This window comes from Caretta caretta, chromosome 1 (genome assembly GCF_965140235.1).
Source record: "Caretta caretta isolate rCarCar2 chromosome 1, rCarCar1.hap1, whole genome shotgun sequence".
Taxonomy (NCBI): Eukaryota; Metazoa; Chordata; order Testudines; family Cheloniidae; genus Caretta; species Caretta caretta.
In genome coordinates, this window is record NC_134206.1 from 214,890,178 (window position 1) to 214,900,845 (window position 10,668).

At 45.2% G+C, this 10,668-nt stretch overlaps 1 long non-coding RNA gene across 2 annotated transcripts in view; it reads left to right on the forward strand.

Annotated features, from left to right (window-relative positions):
• Positions 1–10,668, forward strand: part of LOC142069373 (uncharacterized) — a 63,563-nt gene extending 52,895 nt beyond the window's left edge. For both annotated transcript variants that reach the window (XR_012665160.1, XR_012665161.1), the window contains 2 exons: positions 2,072–2,256; positions 10,594–10,668. This is a non-coding gene — a long non-coding RNA (uncharacterized LOC142069373). The remainder of the gene's footprint in view (positions 1–2,071; positions 2,257–10,593) is intronic.

Consider the following 10,668-nt stretch of genomic DNA (forward strand, 5'->3'; position numbering starts at 1 on the left):
ATATTTTAATAGCAGATAATCATTGAAACTATTTATAAGTACACAATTGCTAGTAGTTTTAGCAATGACATCTGTGTTTCTATTATAGCACTTCCTATGTTTTTACAGTGATTTTTAATTTGGAATTTTTTATTCTAAATTTTTCTTTTTATAGCACAAGTTGACTTCCAGTCTGACTGATTTCCTGGCCTGGTGTCAAAACATCTTCATTTTCATTTGATCCACCAATAGGGATTGCCTTTCTCAACTGTTATTTTGCCTCTCAATCCAACCCTTGGTGCTTTTTCACATGTCACAGCTTGTGAGAACTTGGTTCCCAGATATTCACTAAGGGCAGTATACTATCTCATATTAAATCCTCCTCAAAGGCAAAATCTACTGTAATTTTTACTGAATGGCCATACTGGGTCAGTAATGGTCCATCAAGTCCAGCATCCTGTCTTTGGACAGTGGCCAGTGCCAGGTGCTTCAGAGGGAATGAACAGAACAGGCAGTCATCGAGTGATCCTGCCACCAACTCCCAGCTTCTGGCAGTAGGAGGCTAGAGACATGGACACCCAGAGCATGGGATTTCATTCCTGACCATCTTGGCTAATAGTCAATTGATGGACTTATCCTCCAGGAATTTATCTAATTCTATTTTCAATACAGTTATAGTTTTGGCCTTCACAACATAATGAAACCACATCTACAACCCGAGATTGCTTGACAACAAGAATTCAAAAATAATGAGTTATACAACCCCAAATCATGACAGTCAAAAAGAGAAATAAATGATACTGAGGGGTTTTTTTTTTTTTTTGGAGCCCTTTTGTTCCTGAGCCTTTAGGGTACAGGAGGCCCAGATCCACAAAAGTAGAAGTCTAAACCCCTGAATGAGTCTTGGCCTAGCCTCATAGTTTTGCTGTTACCTCTCCCAAATAATTCATATACCTATGGCCACATCTACACTACAAATCTATGTTAGGTCAAGTTATATCAGCATACAGTCGCCACAGTTAGTATGTCACTTGTGCATGTGCCTACTTGGTTCCTTGTGTCTGTGGTGAGTGTACTCACCAGGAGTGCTTGTATTGATTCAGAGTGCGGTGCACCATGGATCCGTATCAACCATCCATCACAACTGCTACGTCTTACCTTTGTCATCCTCTGATTTAGTGGTAGCAAATTTGATGGGATGGTTGATGTCCTGTCACAATTTGCTATTCCTGGACCAGAGGATGGGGAAGGTGAGAGGTTGCAAATTGTGGCTGTTGTATTCCATACATCACAATTTGTTATCACTGAAACAATGATAAAGGAAAGTGGTAGCAAATTGTGACAACGTAGCAAAAGAGAACACCCACAGATATCAGTAGCTGCTACAGGTAGCAAAAATCTATCAGAAGCAGTTTTTGCCTGGCTCCTGGCAGGCAGCAACAGTTTTCAAATTGTGGTGCACGTCCCCCTAGAAAGGCGGACCCCAGAGTTTGAAAACCTCTGTGCTAAATGGAAAGCAGAAATCTGAGGGGTGCACATGACCCTGCATGATCCCCCATGTGTTGCCTGTAGGGGGCGCAAATATGTTTGCTTGCCCCAGGTGTTAAAATGCTTAGTTATGGCTCTGCCACAAGGTGAGAAATGGAGGCAAAGGACTCTGCTCAGTGTACTCCGGTTAGTGTGTGTGTGATCATGGCTCCCTCTAGAGACGGGCTGGCACAGCTGATGAGAGTGAGTAGGAAAGGAAGAGAACACACATAACCGGAGTGCAGGTGTGTCCTGTTTGTGGGGAGCCTGTGAGGGAGAGAGTTAGCAGTGTGTACAGTGGGGAGAGATGTGTGATGGGGACTGATGATGATGGGAAGGATAACAGTTTCCCTGACTGACAAGGGGTCTCCCTTGAAGGGTCTCTGCACTATTGGTGTTAGCTCATCTCCCTCCTGCTGGATAACTGACCAGTTCCCCCGGAGCCTCTTGGTTTCAGACTCCTGGTGCTGGGTTTAAATTCCCCCAGTGGGATAGATATCCCTGAATGAAGGAAGGTTTTTGTCACCATCTCTGCTCTGTTCTCTCACTGTGCTCTTTGCTGCAGGTGCAGTAGATGATCTGGGACTGAGTCACATTCTTCATCTCCAGCCTGAGCTCTGTATCACTGACCCGTTTCGTCTGATAGGATGTTCCCATCCTGGATGTGTTACCAGTATCACCTTTGCTTCTTAAAGATTCCAGGAAGTGCATCTGGCCTTGGGCATCCTGCAGGTACCAGCTCATCCAGGGGTAGGTTGTGTCTTTCAAGGTGCAGGACACTGACTCTGATGCTCCCAACCGCACCATTAAATATAGGGATGACTGCTCCACTAATCTGCCCTCTGCACCTGAAAGACAAAGGGGAATGCCCCATAGGATGATGAACTTCTCCAGGGAGCCTGACCCCACCCAGGTGGCTACTGCAGGGAGCCCCAGTCTCACCTGAGGGGGCAGTGGCCAGCAGCCCCATTAGCAGAGAGAGGAGCTGCAGAATCCCCATGACCCTCTCAGTATCTGCACAGGAAAGCATTTGTGGGATGTTTGCAGAGCCTGGGAGAGGGGAGGGGTAGGGTGGGGTGGGGATACAATTTACACATCCCTTGTGTGTGGTAAACAGGTGTGGCCAGAGGTATCAGTGTTGATAAATGTATTAAGCCCAGCCCAGAGCACCTGCTCTTTCGGTGTGACACTGCCAGATTAAGAGGAGCAGCTCTTCCCACCTGGACAGTAGAGGGAACTAAGAAAACTTGAAGAGCTCAGGCACATGCCCTCCCCTAGGGAACAGTGACAATTTCATTTGCACTCATGCACACACACAATGCATTCTCACAGGCCACCTTGTCTGTCCTGTCCATAGGATATCAGGACTGGAAGGGACCTCAGGAGGTCATCTTGTCCAACCCCCTGCTCAAAGCAGGGCCAATCCCCAATTTTTTGCACCAGACCCCTAGATGGCCCCCTCAAGGATTGAACTCACAACCTTGGGTTTAGCAGGCCAATGCTCAAACCACTGAGCTATCCCTCCCCCCAGTGCATATAGATTCCCTCGGCTCCTGCAGTGCTGCACAGCAGGAGCCGATGGGATCTATATGCACACACATCTATTATGTCATTATGCATATGGTGCAAACTTGGCAAAAGTATGGAGGGTAGATGAGTCATTGCAAAAGCATGTGAGTTACACAAGAAAAAGAGCCCACCAACTGGGACACAATGGACTGAATGGGGGATGCTCAGTTTTTGTGCATGCTGTAGAACTGTACCATGGCCTCCACAATGACGTGTGATCTGAGCTGAATTAAACACGATTCCCCACAAGGGCAGCAGATAAAAGGGAAAAGGCAGCTTCCCTTGGACCACAGCAGATATTGGTGCTGGTGGGGATTCTTAGTGGATGTGCTGGTGACTCCTGTAGTGTCACACTCAGTTGCCACGTGGATGCCCTACACCTCTTACGCTTGCACCAGTCGTGTAGATGGACCTTCCTGAGAATAGGTCCTTGTCTTCTTTCTAGGTTTGTTTCCGAATGGATCAGCTCTGTGCTATGGGGATGATTTCTGTTCATTTGGATTGACTCTATCTATTTACTACATCTCCAGCACCATGTGCACCAATGGGAAGACAACATTGCTGAGCTTATAAGGATATACTGCTACAGCAGAAATAACACTGTCTGGGCAGCTCTCTCAGACATGGTATACACCAGTGGCATTTATGCACACTCATATCCAAGTCCACTGAGCATTTCTTCTCTTAACCCCTGATTTGCATTAAATGTCAAGGGTCATTCCCTGTTTGAAATTCAGAGCCACATTCTCCTTATGCACCTATCTTCCACCCTCGTGGTTTCTGTCTCTCTGCTTTAGCTGATACCATCAACTGCCACTTCCCTGCTCTATGAATAATGGAGCTTTACAAGTTGTGGTTCCTGTCATCAACAAGCCGTCTCCTGTTTCCAAAGTCTTCAAGAGCCCTTCTGGGTAAATCTTGACTCTTCATGATATAGAATGGCCTCCCTACTTGAAATCATCCTCACTACAAGCTGATTGGATGCCAAATTTGAGTATTAATTTCAGAAATTCTTAATAGTAGTTCAGTGCCCTCTACAGAGAATGGAGAGATGTTGCAGACAGCCCTGTTCGTCTGTCTCTCAGGTGATCCACACTCAGAGGGAATGGCAGCTGCAGGGGACTGGGTTAGGTTGGGGACCTCCGCTCTCTTCTCCCCTCTCTGTCTCATTTTTCTTGCACATCCTCACAGCTCCTTCACATTGTGATTTGCTGCAGGCACAGAAATACATGGCTGAATGATGCAGTGTCAGCTGGGGAATTCAGACAAAGTACTTCATGGAAGTTCTAATCACCATGTAGACTAGATCCATGTATGGTGTGATTGTCTCTTTGTCTGAGGAAAGGAAGAGAGCTTCTAGCTCATTGCCTCCCTCTGCCTGATGGTACCACTCCATGGCAGAGTGCATGGTGTCTTTCATTTGGCAGGGGATGCTCAAAGATGACCCCTGCTGGCCACGCAGTTTTAAAGGTTGATCCATAAACTGCAGGCATCCACCTGCAACACATAGCAGCACAGAAATCTCATATATTCACAGATACATATATTTTAAGACCAACGAGGAACCATTATTATCGTCTAGTCTGACCTCCCAAATAGCACAGGCCAGAGAATTGCATCTACTAATTCCTGCACCTAACCTACAGCATCTGGCTCAGTTAAAGCATATCAAGATAGACAATCCTGCTTTGTGGGTTCCAGATGTTGAAGAATCCACCACATCCCAAGGGAAGTTGTTTCAGTGGGTAATTATGCTCACTGTTAAAAAGTTGTATCTTATTTTTAGTGTGAATTAGTCTAAATTCAGATTGTAACCATTGGATCTCATTATGCCTTTATGCCATAGAATGAAGAGCAGTCCATGATCAGAAATCTTCTTCCCATGCAAGTACTTACAGATTGTAGTCAAGTTACCTCTTCACCTACCCTTGGATAATTAAACAGATTAAACTTTTGTGTTTCACTGTAAAGCAGGATTTCCAGATGACAAATTATTCTTTTCTGAACCCTTTGTAATATTTCAACATATTTTTTTAATTGTCGGCCCCAGAACTGGACAGGGTATTCCAGGAATCCCGTATACAGAAATAGCACCCCCTAATCACTTCTACTCCATATGTTCCTGCTCAGATATCTATGGCTCAGCAGTCATGTGAATAAGACCACATCAGAACAGTCCCCAGAGACTCAGTCAGACCAAACCACAAGGGAATGAGGGCTGGGATCTGCAATTGGATTTGGGTGTTTGATTTAAAGAAACAGAAAAAGTGAAGAGAAAAGAATGGAAATTGAGGGAGCTGGAACAAAGGAAATAGTAGGAGAATGAGAGACTATAGAGAAGGAATGGAAGGAATTGGGAAGACAAGAGAGAGAAGTTCAAGCAGTAAAGAGCAATGTCTGATTTTGAAAGCCCAACAGTGAAGTCCTGGCCCCATTGAAATCAAGTGGCAAAACTCCCATTGTTATTAATAGAGCCCAAGTCACATCTCAAGTGTGTGACCAGGTCAGTGATCTAGGATGGGGGCTCCAGGGGCTCTTTGCACCCCTTTGGGAGATGTTCTGTATATCCCAGACACTTCATCTGGGAACCACTGCCCTACAGTGTCCTTTCGACTCCTAGGCGCACACAGCTTCCCTATCTCCTCCCCTGTCTCTGTCTCTCTGGGTTTTTGCTGGCTGTCTCAGGGCTCTGTGTCACTGTGCAGTGCTGCAGGCGCAGTAATACACAGCTGAGTCTGACCGTGAAAGGTTTTTCCATTGTAGATGCCAATTGTTGTTCTTCCTCCAGGCTGACATGGGCTTAGCTGTGAAGTTGGTCCCAGATCCATCTCCTGAAGAATAGAAGAGCTGCCCTAGCTCCTCTGCCTCCTGCTGCAAGTACCAGTACATCCAGTAGTGGCTGGTTTCTTTCAATGTACACTGCAGAGTTTGGGATTCTCCTAGAACCCCTGTGAGGAAGGGCAGCTGCTCCACGTAGGCCGAGCCTACACCTGGAAGGAAATAGGAAACAATATGATAGAACAGATGGTAACAAGTTGATGAAAAAGTGCAACAGGGAGGAAGGAAGGGAAAGAAGGAAAGTCAGAAGGAGAGAAAGAGGGTAAAAAAAATTGAGAAGCAGAATAAAAGCTAAAATGAAAAACAGGACAGTTATCTTCACTGTTCAGCCAAACAGGAGTCATTGTGGGAGATTCTTGGCTGAGAGCTGACTTCCCTATACAGTGAATTCATGGGATATGCGCTAAGTGTGTCCTATCTAGGATTCACTCTTGGGTCAGACACTCTGAGTTGGGTGTTTTACCCACAAGTCCTTGTTCCTGGGTGGTTCTCTCTGTTCCTCCCAGCATTTCTAAGCAGATGCAGTCTCCAGAGATCCCCTCACACCTTAGTCTCAATGACGAGAATGTGTCCCTTCAACTTGAGATTCTGAGCCTGCCTGCCCCACCCCATCCCCGTGGCCACTCAAACAGTACCTGGGGCCCAGAGAAGCAGTGCAGAGAGCAGGAGATATCTCAACATGATGTCAGCTTTACTCTGCTCTGTCTCCTCCATGCTCGGGGTTTCCTTCTCTCTGTGCTTCAAGGGAAGTGAGAAGGGACAGACAAATACATTCTTCAGTGGGAGGAGTCAAGTCAACATGGTGTCACTGCAGAGGAAAGGTTCATCTCATTCTGCTTTCTGAAAGGCCAGTTTCATGAATGTCCTGGAGACTCATGTCTGGTCCCCTTCTCCCGGATGATGCTTTCCTGCTGCTAATGCAGGAGTGAGAATTTCTCCTGAGAAATGTTGTTGGGGAAGATGCCATCAGAGTAGATGTCACATGTGATCATGTAGCAGATCACAAATTCTAACTATGAACATAGACTCCTGAAACATGACTAGAGTCACCCTGGCTCAGGCTCTAGGGGCTTCAGATACCAAGGTGTCACAATGCACAGAATGTGGATTATACTCATTGCTTAGTATAGTTTTTTATATTCAAAATGATTGTTTTTTATGTTATCTCTCTTTAAGAATGTATGCCAGTGCAAGTGTCTCTATGTCTGTATTCTGCATAGTAGGATAAAGACACAAGAAGAACCACCGTCTCTGGGGCTTTGTCAGAGAAGTTAGTCTGGATAGCTATTGCGGTCAATTTCCCCATAAATGCATCTGGCTAAAGGTTCCAGTTCTGAGCAAATTACGCATCGTGTGCTGAGGGCACTGACCAGCCTGGGGAGTGTCAGTGTAACACACCAGTTTGTGCGTTTGATTGTGGCTCCATCTAGTGACCAGCTGTCAGAACTGATTAGCATGTGTGGAAAACAGAAGAGAGTACACACAATGAAGTGCAGGTGTATCCTGTGTGTGGGAAGCCTGTGAGAGAGTGCGGTAGTGGTGTGTTCAGAGTGGGAGATGTGATGGGGCTACTGCTGATGGGAAAGATAATGGTGCCCCTAACATAGACTAAGGGGAGTCTACCTTGACGGGTCTCCCCACTACTGGTGTTAGTCCATCTGCTCTTGCTGTTTAACTGACTGCTCCACTAATCTGCCCTATGCACCTGAAAGACAAAGCTGGACATCTTGTGGAGTGATGAAACCTCTCCAGGGAGCCTGACCCCACCCAGGTGGCTGCTGTAGGGCACCCTAGGCTCACTTGAGAGGTCAGTGACCAGTAGCCCCATTAGCAGAGAGAGGAGCTGCTGCATCCTCATGTCCCTCTCAGTATCTGCACAGGGAGGTGCCTTTGGGGGGTTGTAGAGCCTGTGGGAGGAGAGGGGATGAAACTCACACATCCCTGATGTGTAACGTAGATGTGTGACCACAGGTATCAGTGTGTGCTCTCTCTTGCCTTCCCCTCCCATCAATACTGGAAGTAGTTGCTCTACCACCTCTGGCCAAAGGGATAATGCAGGAGCACTTGGGGTGGTCTGAAACATACTTGCCATTAGTGAGCTGTTTTGCAAACCTGCATGTAAGGAGATACATTGCTGTTAACTGGGAGATAGTTACACTTATGAAGAGAGGATAGATAAATACCCATCTGTAATCCAAACCAAACCATCTCTGAAGAAGCAATTCCACTGAGCTAGCAAAGGAAAATTGACACAGGTGTTTGTATGATATAGCCCAGGAGGCAGGTGGCACTGCCTGTTCATTGAAATGTGTGGAGTGTGGATATCAGGCAATTCTCTGCTGGTACTAAATACATAAAGGAATTTTTCCAGCTCCTGAATGCAGTCTAAGATGTTGCTACATCTTTGCAAGAAAAGTATGTGGTCACAAAGTAGCAACATTACTCCAGAAATCTTTTCCATAGCAGTGTAGGATTTGGATAGGATGTCTCACTCGTGCGGAAAGCTGGCTGGCTGGCCTGGCTTTGTGCAATGTTGAATACTCAGTGTTCTGCAACACATTATAATGTAATACAATGCAATACCATACATTTCATTGTAATATCATCCAGTGTAGTATAATATAGTACCATGCAAAACATTGCAATGAGACACAACACAGTATGCAAAAAGAAAAGGAGTACTTGTGGCACCTTAGAGACTAACCAATTTATTTGAGCATGAGCTTTTGTGAGCTACAGCTCACAAAGCTCATGCTCAGATAAATTGGTTAGTCTCTAAGGTGCCACAAGTACTCCTTTTCTTTTTGCGAATACAGACTAACACGGCTGTTACTCTGAAACAACACAGTATAATGCAATACAACACCATGCAATGCAATAAAATACAATGCATGTATATGCAGTTTCCTCCATACCCAATAACACAAACTATCTTCCAGGGAGAAGGAATGTTAAGTGAAAAACAAGTGAAGAACATCAGGGTGCATAACAAAGGAGAGCTGGGACTGAGGGCATTCGTGCAAGGGGAGCAGAGGGAAAGGCACAGCTTTATTTAGAGGGAGCAATGGGAGACAGATTGGGCTGCATGGGGCAGCAAGTGGATATAAGATCAGGTGAGTTGGGAGAAGATCTGAAAACCAAAGTCTGATTTTGAATTGAATTCAGAGACAGCCAGGAAATGTGAATGTTGGTGAGGATGCTCCAGACATAAAACATGTTGTAGCAAAGACATCTCCCGCAGGCAACATTTACCCTTATTCTGTTCAGGTAACTCTTCTGCATCTGTATCCTATGGCTGGGATAGCCTGAGCTGTCATAAGCCATCCTGCAAGTCACAGTTCTGTTTCACCCTGAGCTCTGACATGTTCTCCTGAGAGCTTGTTCCACCTTTGACCTCTTCCCCTCTCTCATCTAACATCCTTTTCCCTCAAAACTACAACCTTTGACTTGACCTGATTTGACTCTCCATGCCTGAGTTGGTTCCCTCTGTCTAGTCCTGCATTTCTGACTGTTTCCAAACTCTCTTCCTGAACAGCGTGCTAGTCCCTCATTCTTAATATGGCTAAAACTGAATTCCTTATTCTTCCTCCTAACCCTTCTCATCTTAACTTACTCTCCTTTGCTTTTGACAGCATCACCCTCCCTCTCACCCAAACTTGAACACTGGGCAACGTCTTTGACTACTCTCGTCCCAGTTGTGTCCAAATCCTCCCGCTTCTTCCTCCACAACTTATCAGTTACCTGACCCTTCTCTCTGCCCAGACAACCAAAACATATTTTCAGGCCCTGAGCATTCCCCATATTGACTGCTTTTACCTCCTCCTCCTCTCTGGTCTCATTGATACCCATTTTGCAACCACTCTGCTGTATCCAAAATGCAGCTATAACGTATTTGTGTGGGCCAGAAAAACAATTTTTCAACCATAGCCCAAATGTAACTGACAAGCTTTTATAGGTATGTCTTCACAATATGGAGCACATACTGACGGCATCACGTGTTCCTCTGCTGCCCTTTGAGAAGCAGAAGGATGGTGTAAGGAGGTTGTGATGCTGGTAAACCAAGTGCCAACTCTGGCCAAGGCCATATGCATTAGCTAAGAACTGACAAACTCATAGCTGGAAACCAAACCAGCTCACCTGTATGCTAGTTTTCTTCAAAACAGTCTGATAAGAATGTATTTAGAGTTTAGACTCTATGAAAGGCTTGTAAGTTGTTGTGTGCATTAATCTCACTTGTAATGTCTGTATTCCATGCTACGGTAAATGGTAAAATATAAGTTTGTTTTGTAATTGTGCAAATGCCTGCTCTGAATTTGTGAACTCAAATGGGAAGAGTGACTCCCCCGCCCATCCAGAAGGACTATCAAAATTAAGTGGGCCATCATAGGACAAAAGCTTTGTTAATCGGTCCATCAATCCATGGAGAAGTACATACATAAGGCCTTATTCCATAGATTTCAGTGCTGTTTGGACTCTTACAAGGGCTGGAGCTAAGAAACAAAAAGCAGAGGGCCCCAAGGTCAACCTGAGTTAAGCCCTAAAAAGACATTTAGTGGTGACTGATTACTACATCTCTGTCACCTTTTGAATCACAGACTGAAGCTCATTTGTGCATATACGTTTGCTTGCTTTAAACTGTAAATAACTCTCATTTATTTTTCTTTGTTAATAAACCTCTAGCTAATTCATTACAAGACTGGCTACAAGTGTTGACTTCGGTGTGACTTCTAAGGTACAAATTGATGTTGGATAAGT